This window comes from Rana temporaria, chromosome 7 (assembly GCF_905171775.1).
Source record: "Rana temporaria chromosome 7, aRanTem1.1, whole genome shotgun sequence".
NCBI classification, from domain to species: Eukaryota; Metazoa; Chordata; class Amphibia; order Anura; family Ranidae; genus Rana; species Rana temporaria.
The window spans coordinates 174461573-174480780 of NC_053495.1; positions in this window are offsets into that span (position 1 = coordinate 174461573).

Genomic DNA, 19208 nt, shown 5'->3' on the forward strand with positions numbered 1-19208 from the left:
GATTGGGTACTATTTGCAAAGTGAAGCTTTCCTTATTTACTAAGCTCTGGAGCAACAGCACTTGCAAGCCGCAACTGCACTTTGCAAAATGAACAGTCTATTTGCCTTTATTAAATAAATCCACTTGATTGAATGATGACAATCAGCAGACCTTTCACCACATTTACTAAGCCCTGGAGAAAATGAAAGATGAAAACGACGTGCTGAAAAAAATGAAGTTCAATGCTTCCAAGTAGGGTTGTCCCGATACCACTTTTTTAGGACCGAGTACAAGTACCGATACTTTTTTTCAAGTACTCGCCGATACCGAATACCGATACTTTTTTTTTTTTTAATGTGATGTGACAGTGGCGTTTTTTTCTTTTGTTTTTTTTTTTTTTACTTTTTTATTTTTTATTTTTATTTTTTACAGTGGCGTTTTATTTTTTATTTTTTTAGAGGGGGGTAGTGGATTGTCAGTGTGTTTTTGAATTTTTTATTACTATTTAAAATTTTTTTTATTTTTATTTTTTATTTATTGCAATTTTTATTTTATTTTTTAATCAACCCTGTTGGGGGGGCTTTGGTGAGATATCAGGGGTCTTAACAGACCTCTGACATCTCCCCTTTGAGACAGAGAAAGGGACTAGGGATACAGATTCCCCTGTCCCTTTCTCAGCAGCATCAGCTGCGCTGAAAATGAATGCAGAGAAGACAGTGTCTTCTCTTCATTCATAAACTGAAACATTGTAATCAACAGGTTACGATGTTTCAGTTCTGTGAATGGACAGAGTCATCGCTGACTCTGTCCATTCGGAACAGTAAGGAGCCTGGTTTACCGGCTCCTACCGCAGCTCTCCATCCTGACAGTTCCGGGGGGGGGCACAGGGGAGAGAAGGAAACAGCGGGGGACGCACGGGGGAGAGAAGGAAACATCGGGACGCACGGGGGAGAGAAGGAAACCGCGGGGGGGCACGGGGGAGAGAAGGAAACAGCATCGGGGGCACGGAGGGAGAAGGAAACAGCGGCGGGGGCACGGAGGGAGAAGGAAACAGCGGCGGGGCACGGAGGGAGAAGGAAACAGCGGCGGGGGCACGGAGGGAGAAGGAAACAGCGGCGGGGGCACGGAGGGAGAAGGAAACAGCGGCGGGGGCACGGAGGGAGAAGAAAACAGAGGCGGGGGGCACAGAGGTTGAGAGACTGCATAAAAAGGGAGGGGGGGCTGGAGGAGGACACAGGACAAGTGTCGGGTAAAGCATCGGGAGCATTTGCCCGAGTACAAGTACTCGGGCAAATGCTTGGTATCGGTCCCGATACCGATACTAGTATCGGTATCGGGACAACCCTACTTCCAAGCATGCGTCGACTTGATTCTGAGCATGCGTGGATTTTTAACCGATGGTCGTGCCTACAAACGATCAGTTTTGACCTATCGGTTAGGAATCCATAGGTTAATTTTAAAGCAAGTTGGCTTTTTTTTTAACCTACGGTTAAATAATCTATGAGGACCACACACGATCGGTTTTGACCGATGAAAACGGTCCTTCAGACCGTTGTCCTCTGGTTAACCTATCGTGTGTACGAGGCCTAACAGAGAAAAACCTTAGTCCGTTCCGCCCCCTTGCTGTGAGTGACAGGTTATTTACATATCTCATGCACTAGGCTTAAGAGGACTCCAGTGGCAACCTCTAAAGCTCTGGTTAAAGCAGTGCTGTAAAATAATGGTGGCCACACAAAATTTGGACATTTCACTTAGGAGTGTACTGTCTTTTTTACCAGTGGTTTAGACATGAATGGCTGGGTGTTGAGTTATTTTGAGGGGACAGCAAATTTACACTGTTATACAAGCCGTACACTCACTACTTTACATTGTAGCAGTGTCAAGATATAATGAAATGTTTACAGAAATATGAGGGGTATATTCATTTTTGTGAGATACTTACCTGACCTAAGCCGTGTACACAAGATCGGATTTCTTATGGATTCAAATCCGATGGATTTTTTCGTCGGATATCCGATGAAGCTGACTTTCATCAGTCTTGCATACACACTATCAGACTAAATTCCAACCGTGACAAAACACAGTGACGTAAAACACTACATCTATAGAGTGTAAGAAATGACTGCAGGGGATGGTCCCAGAGAGGAGGTAAATAATTTCAGCAAGGGCTGCAGGAGGATATTTAAAAAAAGACAAAGATTGGTGGTGTGGGCAGCTTGACGAGTAAGTGGCATTTGTTTTCTTTGCAGATTTTTTTCTCGCCAACGGTTACTTTAAGATATTGGTTGCATAAATGTAAAATGTCACTGAATTGTCCCTCAAAGCAATGCACTACAAGTACATTTTTGCAAATGAGAATTCCCTTTTTGCACTTGAAACTAATAACTGTGGAAGAACATCACTGAACGGGAATTATAATAAAGTGACAAATACAAGATAAACCAGAATATTTTCACCATTATAAAAAAAGCTGTCATCTTCTTACCATACCAAATTAGGATGTCTTTGATGCCATCATTATCTACCCACTAGGAACAATAATTAAATGAAAATAACTCTACAGGACCCGGAGTAAATACAAACACAATCATTCCTAGCCGAAAGCACCCAATTACAAATCCTACATTCAAGAGAGTGCAATTTAATACAAAAGTCAGCTACAGTGACATTTCCTCCACAGAACCTGTATGGCCTTAAAGAGACCCTGTTATGGTTTGGGATTAATAAAAACGTTCTGTTATTGATGCATAACTGGTATTTTCATTTTTTTCCCAAAGATTTTATATTTTATATCCTGTTGTGTTATATTTTCCTGTTCATTTTTCACATTAGCGAGGCATGTGATAAATCCTGTATAATAATAAGAAGAAGTATAAAAAACAAATCAAATAATTGCGTGTTGCCACCTATGGTGAGCAAAAAAAATCATAAATTAAATAAAGCTGCTGCTATCACCTATGTGAGGGCCAGATCCACGAAGCAGTTACGCTGGCGTATATATTGATACGCCGCGTAACTTCTAGTTTGCTCCGGCGTATCTTTGGTTTGTATCCACAAAACAAGATACGAAATAGGGGTGTAAGTGTAGCGCTAAGTCTGATACCAAAGGTATCAGAAAACCATAATGTGTGTAATATTACAATTAAATAACACTACATCAAATGTAAAACAGGTGTGTTGATGAAAGCAAAAAAACTTCCAACAAACAAATATTAGTGCACAGAATATATAAACACGAGGAAAGCAAAAAGTCCAATAAACTCAATTTTAGGATGATTGAGTATCCATAACAAAGTCAATTGTCATCCGCACATCCTCCACTCATGTGAAACAATGAACCACCACTGTGTCATCCGTGCATCCTTCACTGAGGCAAAAAATAAATGAATGTGACTTCAATAACGTGATAGTCCCACCACCGGTGACAGTGCAGGCTTACCGGAACTAGTTGATCACTAGTGGCATATGCCAAGAGAGATCAATCTGAGCTTTTAGGAAGTTGATATTTCAATGACAATCCTGGACAGGAAGCGTGGCACCAAATGATGGAGAGATCCAAACACACTTGGGACTGTATAGTTGTTAATGTCTTGAGACAAGTTGGCTCAATAAAATGCATAAAGGAGAGAAGAAAAAAAGTGGCCACATAGCGTAACTCCGTAAGGTAAAAAGATACTATGTTTATTCACAGCGAACAAACTTACATTTGGCTGGACAAGATCTTGCATGCAAAATGGGGCAACAGTGGAGTCTTCCCGATGCGTTTCGTGGTCAATAGCACATCGTCTGGGGTGTCTCTCCACTGCAGCCCACTCCAATATATACACACACCACATATCAATAACCAATCACATGTAGCGGTCTGACTCACCTCCAGCAATCAGCAACTGCAGGCCATATCATATACATCAAAGATGGCGCTGCAGTTTGCACTCCAAGCCTCCTTGTGAGAAGAACCACCCTTGTAACAGGAACCGGAAGTGAGGTCAAATCTAGTGGCTAATTATATTTCTCAAAAGTTTTAAAAAAGTTAAACTATATAAAACTTGTGGCTCATATGTTTTTGTATTAATACCAGGGGAGTTATGATGGAGAGGCACTGAAATTATGAATTGGACAGCGCGAGTCCTGGATCAGGCCCCTGTTTTAGATGTTGAATCTTTATGTCCCCTGAAGAGATCATAGCTAGACTATGAGTAAACTGTAGATGCTGATATTCGCTATAGTTGGCGTGGAGACGGCGCGCCGCGATATGTAGCTGTGACACGCATGCGTGCACTCCAAGCCTCACTATGAGACCCGGATGTATACTGCAATAGCGGGGAATTGCCGCTTCATACTACACTGCTGTGACGCGCATGCGTCCCTCCCACGTCTCGCTATGAGACTCGGAGGCGTCTACTAATCGCTACCACGGCGACTCGTACGACGTCACCACGCATGCGCGGCACGTAAACGTCATCGAAAATAAGATAAACAAACCGCGTACGTACCGCACAGACGTCACACGCGTCTGCAAACCAAGCCTCTCTTTGGAGAGAGGAAAGTATTGGATTAAGGACTCTGTGTAAGCCAAACCTCATTGTGGCGATGACAACTCCTGTAGGAATACACGGAGTTCACACACATATATGAGGGGGTCTGTCAATCAAAGTGGATATTAGACATCCATTAGAAATTGATCAGTAAGCCAAACAAAGAAAAAGTTAAAAATTAATAAACACAAGGCTAAGTTATATATACATTGTAATCATGGGGCCTCATAAGGAGCCACGATGAAAAACACCATTTTTTAAAATTGTATATCTATCTTAGCCAGAATGTATGGCCAAATTCATTCGAGGACATTATTAATAGCCCTGGAGCATGAATATTAAACATGTAAATATATTAAAACCCATATTTATTAGGAAACATCTTATTTGTTTAAAATGCATGTAAATCACATGCCGGCCATATAATAAAAAAATTAAAATGAAATGAGTATCAAAATAAAATGTATGTATATATATGTAGTGTAACCACATTTATGCTAATAATCTACCTACTGCCTCATGGCTGATGTGAGTCAGATCGCCACATATAATGACTGCTATAACTGCAGTTATATAGACAACAGGACATGAAAACTACAAACAAGCACAGACATGGTCACTGTACATATCAAACAAATTCCCAAAGACCCAGAATGGAAAAACATATATATATATCACTGGAATCCAGTGGCGGCCCGTCCATAGGGGGCGCCTGGGCGCCGCCCCCCACCCCCCCAAGGCTGGAAAAAAAAATGAAAAAAAAAATGAAAAAAAAAAAAAAAAAGGTCCCTTTAAATTTTTTTTTTTTTTTTTTAAGTTCTTTAAGTTTACTCTGCTAGGGCACTGGTCACTGTGAACTATGGGAGCGTTCATGTCACTGCAATCCCGTGATTGCAGACGAGACGCTACATTTGCAGGGTTTTGTGTGATTCGAGGCGCAGAGCTAATAGCCCCAGCACTCTCATTGGTCAGACTTCTGCCTGTCTGTGTGTCTGACCATTAGCAATCACTGTAGGACTTGGGAGGTGCTTCCCCCCCAGCAGCCGTCTTACTTTCACTTTCTGTTCTAGTAAAGTGAGGAAGACTGTAGCTGGAGGGACTATTTATTTTTTCCTTTCTGCTCCTATGTGGATGTACACTGGCTGCATTTGAAGTACTAGGCTCACACACTGCCTGCCTCCTTCCTCCATCCATCTCCATGTGACAGCCAGCAGTGCACACTGAAAACAGAGAAGGTACAGTACACGGAGGGTCAGGGGGAGGGGGAGGGGGGGAGTAAATGTTTCACTGACTCCTGATAACAGCTCACTGCACACTAGGCTCAGCCTTATATATTGCAGGAGATAACGTTCTTCCCCTGTGACAGGTTACCCTCAGACTGCTGCTATCTCACTGTTTATTGAACTTGAGGTTAACTCTTTACTTCCCTGCATTTGTTTTGTTGGTTTCTCTGATTACCTACTGGAGGTAGGGTATGAGCCCAGGTTCAGACTACTGCGATCTAAGACATGGCATGTGATTTGCACCCGCACTGCGGTGTGATTCGCATGCGATGTCAGTGAGATGTGAGTTTGGCCATACAGTTGTTTGGCTGAACTTTTCCCCCCACACTGAAATTGGATCTCATGGGTGTTCTCACCTATGCGATGCGATTTCTGTGTGAGTTCACAGTTCACACTGCGATCTGTGAACCGATCTGGGGGTGCCATTAACATGGTAATGACACCCGCAGCTGTTCGCAGAGGGCAGTGTGAACTGCCAGCAGGAGAGATGCGATGCGGGAACCAACGCTGAAATCGCATTGGTTCCCGCATCACAATCAGTGTGAACCCAGGCTAAAGGAGAAGGATCATCTCATAAAACCAGGGCTGGTGCTCCATGCTTCTAGATTAGAAGCATCCACTATTTTAGAATTCAACTGTTTGTTAAACCTGGGTGTATTACAAGGATGAGGATGATGATGGCAGGTGTATTATACAATGATGAGGATCGGTGTATTATAGAATGATGAGGATAAAGATGACAGGTGTATTATACAATGATGAGGATCGGTGTATTATAGAATGATGAGGATAAAGATGACGGGTGTATTATACAATGATGAGGAGTATGATGATGATGATGATGGGTGTATAATATGGGGATGACGATGACGGGTGTATTATACAATGATGAGGAGTATGATGATAATGATGGGTGTATAATATGGGGATGACGATGATGGGTGTATTATACAATGATGAGGAGTATGATGATGATTGTATAATATGGGGATGACGATGACGGGTGTATTATACAATGATGAGGAGTATGATGATGATAATGATGGGTGTATAATATGGGGATGACGATGACGGGTGTATTATACAATGATGAGGAGTATGATGATGATAATGATGGGTGTATAATATGGGGATGACGATGATGGGTGTATTATACAATGATGAGGAGTATGATGATGATAATGATGGGTGTATAATATGGGGATGACGATGACGGGTGTATTATACAATGATGACGAGTATGATGATGATGATGATAATGATGGGTGTATAATATGGGGATGACGATGATGGGTGTATTATACAATGATGAGGAGTATGATGATGATAATGATGGGTGTATAATATGGGGATGACGATGACGGGTGTATTATACAATGATGACGAGTATGATGATGATGATGATAATGATGGGTGTATAATATGGGGATGACGATGATGGGTGTATTATACAATGATGAGGAGTATGATGATGATAATGATGGGTGTATAATATGGGGATGACGATGACGGGTGTATTATACAATGATGACGAGTATGATGATGATGATGATAATGATGGGTGTATAATATGGGGATGACGATGATGGGTGTATTATACAATGATGAGGAGTATGATGACGATGATGGGTGTATTATACAATGATGAGGAGTATGATGACGATGATGGGTGTATTATACAATGACTGGAGCCTCAGGGTGTCAGTGAGTGTGCCACATCATGTCTCGTTGGCTGCTTTGCAATACATGATTTTGGGGATTTCTGCCATGTGCTGACTATGTTACACTACATAATAGTCACAAATTGTGAGTACATCTGTCCTGTAATGTATACAGCTATATACACCCATCTGTATATAGAGACCATCCTCCATCACCACTGACTGCAGATATACATCATTATTATTGTATTTATTTTATTTCAGGTACTTCTATAGCGCCGTCAATTTACGCAGCACTTTACATATACATTGTAGAGTCACATTAGTCACTACCCTCAAGGAGCTTACAACCTAAGGTCCCTAACACACATTCATACACATACTGGGGCCAATTTAGACAGGATCCAATTAACCTCCCAGCATGTCCTGTTACTGTATACAGGACAGATGATGTATATCTGCAGTCAGTGATGATGGAGGAAGGTCTCTATATACAGGGAGGAAGGTTGGTGTATATAGCTAGCTGTATACAGGACAGATGATGTATCCCTTCATACCCTGATCTGTGATGCTAGAACTGTATACTCTGTCCTGTGATGCTAGGGCGGTATACTCTGTCCTGTGATGCTAGGGCGGTATACTCTGTCCTGTGATGCTAGAGCTGTATACTCTGTCCTGTGATGCTAGAGCTGTATACTCTGTCCTGTGATGCTAGGGCGGTATACTCTGTCCTGTGATGCTAGAGCTGTATACTCTGTCCTGTGATGCTAGAGCTGTATACTCTGTCCTGTGATGCTAGACCTGTATACTCTGTCCTGTGATGCTAGGGCTGTATACTCTGTCCTGTGATGCTAGGGCTGTATACTCTGTCCTGTGATGCTAGGGCTGTATACTCTGTCCTGTGATGCTAGGGCTGTATACTCTGTCCTGTGATGCTAGGGCTGTATACTCTGTCCTGTGATGCTAGAGTTGTATACTCTGTCCTGTGATGCTAGGGCTGTATACACTGTCCTGTGATGCTAGAGCTGTATACTCTGTCCTGTGATGCTAGGGCTGTATACACTGTCCTGTGATGCTAGGGCTGTATACTCCTGACACTATGGGTGGAATACAGGGGATGGTGTGGGTGGAGTATGTAAGGGGTGGGGCTTATGGGAAGTTGGATGGGTCAAAAATGAAGGGCGGAATCTTGCGCCCCCCGATTCTAAAACTTCACCAGCCGCCACTGCTGGAATCCATGACTGTAAACCATTTATGACATGTTAATAAAAGAGTTAATGTCCCATTCAACATTCATTCCGAACGGGACATATGTCTGGAGCTCATATATCCAGAACGTCTCTAAGCGTGAAACGCCACGAGTCATAGCTCCGCCCCTCCATGGAGGGGTGTATTTATCTATGACTGTAAATTTGGTTCCTTTTGGATTTCTCTGATGAAATTCTCGGTAATGCCGGGGGACTGGATGTTTAGTGTCACCTCCTAGTATAAGTGCAATATGTTCACTGACTCTAATAGAGAAAGTGCGGATGGTCCGACCTACATATTGCTTACCGCAGGGACACGTTAGTAAGTAAACAATGTACTTAGTCGCACATGTACAAAATGTTTTTATGGTGTACTGTTTGCCTGTAACCGTTGAAGAGAAATCTAAAATCTTTCTAGTGGTTAAGGTGTTATATTGGCAAACCTTGCATTTCCTGCAAGGGAAGAAACCCACTAAATTGTGAAAAAAGGAACTCTTAACTGGAGGGTTGATAATATTTGGAGCTATTTTCATCTGTAGAGAAGGTACTCCTCTAAAGACCACTTTGGCCTGTTCAGGCAATAGTGGGCCTAACACTCTATCTCCTCTGAGTATATTCCAATGTTTATTAAAAATACTCTTGATTTGTTTATATTGAGTAGAGTAATTAGTTAACATTGAAAATTTAAAGCCTGAGTCTTCATGACGTTTAGTTTTAGTTGATACTAATGATTTTCTGTTCAGAGAGAAAACTCTCTGTAGCTCAGAGTCTACATCAATAGAACGATAACCCTTCTCCAGAAACCTAGTCTTAAGGATCTCTGCTTGAGCAAGATAGGTATTATCGTCTGAACAGTTCCGACGGAGTCTGAGAAACTGACTCCGAGGGACCGACCGAAGCCATGATGGATGGTGGCAGCTTTCTATGGGAATATACCCATTTCGGTCGGTCGGTTTAAAGTAAGTTTGAAAATGGAATTTCTTATCGACTATTGTTATCTCTAAGTCTAGAAAATGAATCTTAATTGGACTAAACTCATAAGTTAGAGAAATACCTCTATCATTGCTGTTTAGAAGGTCAAAAAAAGATTTGAGAGACTCGGGAGTGCCATTCCATAGGAGGAGGATGTCGTCGATGTATCGGGCCCACAGGCCCAAGGACGGAACTGTTTGAGCATAGACGACATCCTCCTCCCACTTGGCCATAAAGAGATTCGCTACAGAAGGCGCAAATTTAGCACCCATAGCAACTCCTCTGAGTTGTAAATAATAACGTTGATCAAACCAAAAATAATTATGTTTGGTGGCAAAATCTAAAAGTTCAATTATGTAGTCACTTTGGAATGAGGCAAGGGTTTCCTCATTGTCCAAAAAATGTTTCACTGCCTGTATGCCTAAGTGATGTGGAATACAAGTATATAAAGATGCCACGTCGGCAGTGACCATAATACATCCTTCCTGTATTTCTAAAACCTCCAACAAACGAATAGTATCTCCCGTATCTTTGATGTATGATGGAGTTCTTTTAACTAGGGGTTGAAGGTAGAAATCTATGTACCGGCCTATGCGAGAGGTGACTGAGTCAATACCGCTCACAATAGGCCGGCCTGGAGGTTGGGTAGGATGCTTATGTATTTTCGGCAAATAATATATTGTTGGAATTCTGGGTACTTTGGGAACTAAATAGTGTTTCTCCTTTTTATTGAGAATCTTGAGGTCATATCCTTTATTTACAAGAATTTGTAGTTGTTTTTTATATGTGGCGGTAGGGTTATTAGAAATTTCCTGATATGTGCCTGGTTCTTCCAGGATGCGGTTCATCTCTTGTTCATATTGTGTCCTATCTAACACGACTATCCCACCGCCCTTATCAGCCGGGCGAATGATCAAATCCTTGTTTTCACACAAGGATCGAACACCCTGGCTAGACAAGGGTTGTGAGGAATGTCGTCTTTCCTTTATTTCGGATAGGTCTTTGAGGACCAACTCCTTAAAGATTTTTACAGCGGGAGCAACGGTCACGGGAGGGTTAAAAAGGGACGGATTTGATAGTCCCGAATGGACTGTTCCTGAAGTTGCTGCCCTACTGTCTGTAGAAAATGTATTAGAAACCATATAACGCTGAATGTTAATTTTGCGTATAAATTTCTGCACGTCGATAAACGTGTTGAACTTATTTAATGGTTTAGAGGGAGCAAACTTGAGGCCTTTATCCAACACCGACTGTTCAGCTGCAGTCAGTGTTTTGGAACTCAAGTTAAATACTCCCTGTCCGCTCATGTTCTCCTTCTCTTTTCTCTTCTGTATGCGCCGTCCTGCTCGGCATCCTCTCTTTGATTTTGGCCCTTGGAGTACCAAGGACGGTCCTCGTGAAAACCCTGTCCACCCTGGGCATTAGTATCTCTTTGGTAAGATGATTGCTCATAATTGCCACGTGTTGGATATGGCCCATATTCTCTCTGATCTTGGAGAGGAGAGAATCTATTGTAGACGGGTACAGCAGGTGAATTGTGATATGACTGATAGGGGTAGCGAACGTCATGATGTTCTCTATATGGGGCTGGGGATGTCCATCTGGAAGGACCATCTTGGTCTCGAGATCGACGTGGTCCTGAATGGTGCGAGTTACCTCTAATATGCCCTTTTCCACCACGCTTGCCCCTGTTATTCGCCCTTCCTCTGGCCGGGTGATTGGGTGTGTGAGGACTTTGGTATTGTAGCCTTTGAGGCATGGGAGGTAATGCTTGGGTTGGCGGAACGCTGAGTGGGGCCAAAGAACCGGCACCAGATTGAGATGTCAGGCCCATAGTCCCACTAGTAGATGTCGATGGAGTCGCTGAAACTGTGTTAGCAGCTGGAGCAGTATCCATCGAAGTGGTGGTTAACAGTGTTTTCTGCCACCCAAAGACGCTATTAGATTTATAGTCACCTACGTCTCTAGCATATTTCTTATGTTTTTTAATTTTCTGGTCCCTATCTTCCTTCTCTAGATGGTTCTGCAAGTTGGAAGACAGGGAATTATATTCTAGAGAATTTTTGTGTGGTACAAGTTTTTCTCTGAGTACTTTGATCTCCTTGTCCAGTACAAGTAATCTATTTCTTTTCCTAGAAATAAGAAAACCCAGGAAATTGGTGCCAGCTGGATCCGACTGGCGTACGTCTTAGTACGCCGTCGGATCTAAGGTGCATATTTACGCTGGCTGCTAGGTCGCGGTTCCGTCGATTTCCGCGTTGAGTATGCAAATTAGCTAGATACGCCAATCCACAAACGTACGTCCGGCCGGCGCATTTTTTTTACGTCGTTTCCGTAAGGCTTTTTCCGGCGTAAAGTTACCCCTGCTATATGAGGCGTAGCCAATGTTAAGTATGGCCAGCGTAGAATTTTCCGTCGTTTGCGTAAAACGTTCGCGAATCAGGCTTTGCGTAGAATTACGTTCACGTCTTGCGCGCCCTTACGCCGACACAGTTATACTACGCCGCCGTAACTTACGGCGCAAATTCTATGTGGATACGGAAAATACGCTGTAAGTTACGGCGGCGTAGTGTATCTGAGATACACTACGCCGGACTTACAAATGTGCCGCGCTACGTAGATCTGGGCCCAAATGTATAAAATATCTATGTGATAGCGCTGCTTAATGAATAACTCCTATATAAATGCACATATATCCATAAATAACTAATATAACTTCTATTTTTAACATATATGGGCTTTCTTTTAGATTTCCTGCACATTTTTGTTTTTTGGCACTTTATACATTGGCACTTGCACTATTATTATACATTGTGATTTTTTTATTAGTTATTTATGGATATATGTCCATGTATATACTGTAGGAGTTATTAATTAATGAGAAGTATAGAAGTGGGCACTGAGTGTTCCCCTTGAATTTCTGTCCTGTAATTCAGGGCTTCTAGGCTGCAGGGTATGTACATTTACACATTTCTTTTTTTTCTTCAGGCCGGCTGCCAGCGTTGATTGTGATTTAAGCTGTATATGCATGGGGACATATCTATTTATTTATTTAATAAAAGATCTGTCAACAACTGTCTCTGTGCCTTTTTTAACTTTTAACTTTTTTTTGTGAATAAATAGGGGTAATTTGTACCCCTACTCATTCCCATGGGGGACTGGGATCTGAGGGTTTGTTAAAGGGAGCTGCGAGATTCTGATAAGCTATCCCCCGCACCCCCACAACTATTGGGCCAGGGTTGTGTGAAAGAGTCCCTTGTCCTCATCAACAAGGGGACAGTGTGCTTAGGGGGGGGGGGAACCCCTCCCCTAAAACATACGGCCCATGTTGAGCTAATGTGACCTGGTATGTTTCAGGAAGGGGGGCGCTTGCTCATTCCTCCCCTTTTCTGGCCTGCATGCTCGGATATGGGTCTGGAACTCATCTGACAGCAGATGAATCATAGTTGTTAAGGACGCAGCGGCCACCTGCTTCTTAACAACCAGCTATTCCGACCTTTTTTTTTTTTTTCAAACAACATAACACATGAATCCAAAATAAATCATGAAAATTACGAATCAATTTGGAACAACCACTCCTAATATACAAATGAATTGCGAAAACAAATAATTTTAACATAACGAATATAATGAAATGATTTACTTAACAAAACCGAAACAAAACAAATTTTTTGTTGTGCACGTCTCTACTCACTTGTCTTGTTGAATTATTAATTTATACTATAACATACAAAATAAAACAGGAGAAATAGGACCATATATTTAGCAGTGACTATGATCTCAAGGTGGGCAACGACAACACTGGGATCTATGGTGGGAGAAATTTAGGAAGACAATGGGTGACTCAAGAGACTTTACCTCTATTTCAGTTTTGAAAATTGATTTATTTATTACAGGCATTCATATAGTGCCAACAATTTGCACAATACTGTACATTCACATCAGTCCCTGTCCCCAAAGAGCTTACAATTGAAGGTCCTTATCTCACATACATACATATACATACTGGGGAGACTTTAGACAGCAGCCAACCCATTTGCATGTCTTTGAGGGTGGATGAAAACCAGAGTCTGCAGAGGAAACACGCAAGCACAGCACAGGGAGAGCATGAAAACACCACGGGACGACGACTTTCCATGTATAAGGTTCCAAATTTTGTCCCTACTAAAGGAAAGGATCATCACTAACACTCTCCTTCACCTGAAACCATGAGACAAAATACCTATGCTTTTGGTAAGGTTACAACTGGAGTAAGCAACAGCAGCATTTTTCCCCAGTAAATAAAGAGGTTTGAGTATAGATCTGCTTTATGTCAGTGGTTTGGGTTTTTGGTCAAGTAACCACTGGAGTAAGCAACAACAGCATTTCGCCAGAAAATTAATAGCTCTGTGTATAGGTTCACTTGATGTCATTAATTTGTGGTTTTGTCAGGACCTGTGTTATTGCTTGGGTCACCTGCTGGTGGTACTGTTGTTTTTAGCAACAAAGGGTGTAGTTCTGGTGGCCATCAGTGGGTGTCCCCCAGCAGATTTACATACTTATAATCAAGCTGCACCTGAAAAAAAAATTGCAATAAGCGTATATTGATTGGTTTGCGCAAAAGTTATAGTGTCTACAAAATAGGGGATAGAACTATGGCATTTTTATTATTATTTTTTTTGTACTAGTAATGGTGGCAATCTGCGATTTGTATCCTGACTGCGATTTTACGGCGGACACATCGGACACTTTTGACACATTTTTGGGACCATTGTCATTTTTACATCAATCAGTGCTATAAAAATGCACTGATTACTGTGAAAATGACACTGGCAGTGAATGGGTTAACCACTAGTTGACGCTGGAGGGGTTTAGTGTGCCTAGGGATGTGTTCTAACTGTAGGGGGGATGGGATGTGTGTGACACGATAGTGATCACAGCTTCCAATTACAGGTAGCTGTGTACACTGTCCTGTCACTAGGAAGACTGGGGAAATGCTTGTTTACATAAGCATTTCCCCCTTCTTCCTCACTGTGACAAGATCGCGGGTATGCCCGCAGACATCAAGTCCGCGGGACCCGCGGTCAGAGTCATGGAGCTCCCGGCGGGCGCGCGCGTTTACAATGCCGGCTTCTTAAAGGGGTCTTATATATACGTCCTTCTGTCTGTCCATGCCATGCTGTTGACATATATAGTCGTGCGCTGGTCGCCAAGCAGTTAATTTCTCTGAGTATAGGTCCTCTTTGTGTCATTAGTGTGGGGTTTTTGAAACATACATAAAGCATAAGGCAAACAAAGGCCTGATAATCGCCTCTGAGCTTTTTGGTCAACCAATCACTGGAGTGAGCAACAGCAGCATTTTTTTTTAGATCAAATAAATAGTTTTGAGTATAGGTCCACTTTATGTCATTGGTGTTGGGTTTTGCTCAAGTGACCACTGGAGTGAGCAACAGCAGCATTTCTCCAGAAAATGAGTAGCTGTGAGTATAGGTCCACTTATTTCATTGGTGTTGGGGTTTTGGTCAAGTAACCACTGGAGTAAGCAACAGCAGCATTTCTTATACCGAAATGATATTTTTGGGTATAGGTCCACTTTATGTCATTGGTGTGGAGTTTTTGAAACATACCGTATATACTCGATTATAAGACGAGTTTTTCAGCACATTTTTTTGTGTGCTGAAAATGCTCCCCTCGGCTTATGCTCGAGTCACCTTTTTGCGCCTGATCTCCCGAACTTTGGGGACACATGTAGTCCCACTCTTCCTCTACAAGTGTGCAAAGTTTGTTGTCTGGGGGACCTACGGCTGGGGAGCACCAATTTTTCAAACCCGGGCACCCCTTTTATAGACTCCCATGTTAAATGGTAATTTCTTCTGTGAATTTGGGGAACCGATACTGGCCGGTCGTAGATCCCCTGGACCCCATCTTGGCACATATGTAACCCTACTCTTCCTCTACAAGTGTGCAAAGGTTGTTGTCTTGAGGACTTAGGGCTGGGGAGCACCGTTTTTTCAAACCCGGGCACCCCTTTCATAGACTTCCATGTTAAATGTCAGTCTAGTCATGGACACAGTGAGGCATGGGCACAATGTGGCATGGACACAGTGAGGCATGGACACAGTGAAGCATGGACACAGTGAGGCATGGACACAGTGATGCATGGACACAGGAAGGCATGGACACAGTGAGGCATGGGCACAGTGAGGCATGGACACAGTGAAGCATGGACACAATTAGGCAAAGTGAGGCACAGTTAGGCATGCAGAAGGACACCGTAGGCTTATACTCGAGTCAATTTGTTTTCCCAGTTTTTTGTGGTAAAATTAGGTGCCTCGGCTTATATTCGGGTCGGTTTATACTCGAGTATATACGGTACTTAAAGCATAAAGACAAACAAAGTCCTGACAATAGCCTCTGGCACACATGGGATCTCAGAATATTACACCTCAGTTGGTCCTAGCAGATTTCAAGGAATGGTTAACCTTTTTTTAAAACTTTGTTAAAAACAAAGAGAGGTCCTAGAAAAAGAGAACGTTCATAGACATATCCTTTAATAATCAGAAAGTATAACGGTGAAATGAACAAAAAGACAATGAAAATATGGGTTGAGATGACCTTTAAAGGTCTAATGTGAGGTTGAAGGACCACAAGAGAGAAGGGGAGAGAAATAAAAGAAAAGTCAGATTTATCACCGGCTAGTCTCAGCGTCTCAAACCCATCCCAGGCCAGTAAATAAGAATAGGTAGCCTGTTTGGGTCACCTAGGAATATGAATTGGGTCAGAGAGGTGAGTGCACCGTTACTTTGTCCTTATCCAACTACAGTCCCTGAGGCATTGGTCATTTCACAGCACGGTGTCATGTGAAGGTCGTTAGACACTAATAACTTCCATGATTGTACAGGGCGGCTCTGATGGGTCAGCGGCTCGTGGCTCCCTTAATCCTAATCATTTGTCCATTTGTCAGCGGCAGAGAGCACAGCTTTAGCTGGAAGCCTATCTGGGGAATGGAGGAATTCAATAAAAATAGGGGGAGGGTTTCAGGCTTGACACTAAGACGGATTCCTGTTTTGAAGAAGCCGATGACAACTACAAATGACATCATAAATGAAATAAATCTATAGGCACTTATTGATTGTGATAGGATGTTGGTGTTATTTCACAGGAAGAAAATAAATCTACAGAGAGAGCTGGGCAGTTATTGAAGTTGGGAGTAAAGTTTATTAACCCTTTGTGGCCCAAGCTAGCATTATGAGTTTGCTTAACTGTATAATATTACGTCCCTTTCCATACACAGCAGTTTAAAGTTCAGTGCCAACATTTGGAGGGGGGTATAGGCAGGTGTTAGGTGTTCACCTCCATAACATCTCTAAAATGTGCCCCTTTTTAACAAATGAAACCACAAAGCTCCTCATTCACTGCCTCGTTATCTCTCGCCTTGGCTATTGCAACTCCCTTCTCATTGGCCTGCCTCTCCATAGGCTATCCCCTCTTCAATCTATCATGAATGCTGCTGCCAGACTCATCCACCTTACCAACCGCTCTATGTGTCTGCCAACCCTCTCCTCCAATCCCTACAATTGCTCCCGATCGCCCAGCGAATTAAATTCAAAATACTAACCACAACTTACAAAACCATCCACAACTCTGCCCCAAGCTACATCACCAATCTTGTCTCCAAATAATATCCAAAACTGTCCTCTATGCTCTTCTCAAGACCTCCTACTGTCAAGCTCCCTCATGTCCTCCTCCCATGCTCATTTCCAGGATTTCTCCAGAGCCCCTCCCATCCTCTGGAACTCGCTACCTCAGCCTGTCCGGTTATCACCTACTCTTGATACCTTCAGACGATCCCTAAAAACTCATCTCTTCAGGGAAGCCTATCACGTCTCCAACTAATCTTTTACCACTTCCATCAGCTCATTCCCCACAGTTACAACCTTGTGTACCACCTGCCACACCCTATTAGATTGTAAGTTCTTTTGAGCAGGGCCCTCTTAGTCATCTTGTATTTTAATGTATTATAACTGTATTGTCTCCCTTTTATATTGTGAAGCACTTCGTAAACTGTTGACAATATATAAATCCTGTATAATAATAATAATAATAATAATAATAATAATAATAATAATAATAATAATAATAATAATAATAATCTATCAGTCCTACACTGATATGATACAACCCCAATTCCAAAAAAGTTTGGGCCCTGTGTAAAATTGACATAAAAAAAAAATGCAAAGATTTGCAAATCTCAGCTGAGCCAGTATATCACAGGTGGAGTCCCAATACAGGGTCCTGAGCCAGTATATCACAGACATAAACGGTGATCCAGAAGTAAGAAGGGTATGCAGATTTCAACATCTAAGGGCAACACACAAGGAGATATATATTGAAACGCTATTTAAAAGAAACCGTCTGGTGAGTGTTTCCTCCGAAGGGGACCCTATATCCCCCCACGTGGTGATTGTCCTGTTTGGTGATTGGAGCACATATTCTGACTACATCTGATCTGGCCATTCTACACTAGCCATTTTCTCTATCAAACCAGGAGTTTGCAGCGCTGCTGCAGGACTATTGACAAGCTCTGTGCGGGCTGTTTTAATTATTCTGCTTTTACTATGTATCTGATAACCTCTCTCCTATACAGCCCTTCAAAGTACAGAAATTCCACAGTTTTTCTGAGCTTGAGAAGGCAGGGTGGGCAGAGTGTGTTCATTTATTTCCAGTTGCTTGTAATGTGCCTTCCCTTGTTGCAGGTAAAGCTGATCTCCTGCAGCCTCCTTGCAGCCACTTTCTCTTGACATACCATCCAGCGATGGCTGCATGGAACTTCACAGAGAGTATTTCCTGATGGTGACAGCAGTCAACCATGCCTAATGTGTTTTGAGACACCCACTTGTAATTGCCAACAGTCCATGTGCCAAGGTGACAACGCAGGAGTGAGTAAGGCTTGCCGTAGACATGTGAACTTCAGAAAAATGTGTTTGTTTTCATTACATTCATTTTTTTGCATTTTTCGGATATTCGGAAATTCAGTAAATTCGGAAATTCGAAAATTCTGAATTCGGAAATTCTGAATTTCAGAAATTTGAGAATTCGGGAATTCGGGAATTTGGAAGTTTGGAAATTCGAAAATCAAAATTTTCCGATTTTCAATTTCGGATTTTTAGAATTTCGGAATTTTAGAATTTCGGAAATTTTAGAATTTCGGAATTTTAGAATTTCGGAAATTTTAGAATTTCGGAATTTTAGAATTTCGGAATTTTAGAATTTCGGAATTTTAGAATTTCGGAAATTTAGAATTTCGGAAATTTAGAATTTCTGAATTTTCCGATTTTGGAATTTGGAATTTGGAATATGGAATTTCTGATTTTCTAATTTCCGATTTTCTAATCTCTGATTTTAGAATTTTGTAAATGTAAATATTCCGAAATTCGAATTTCCGAAAATGTTTTTTTTATTTTTTATTTGGATATTTATTATAGCAACAAGTAAAAAATATTGTATTTTTTTCAAAATTGTCGCTCTTTTTAGTTTATAGCGCAAAAAAT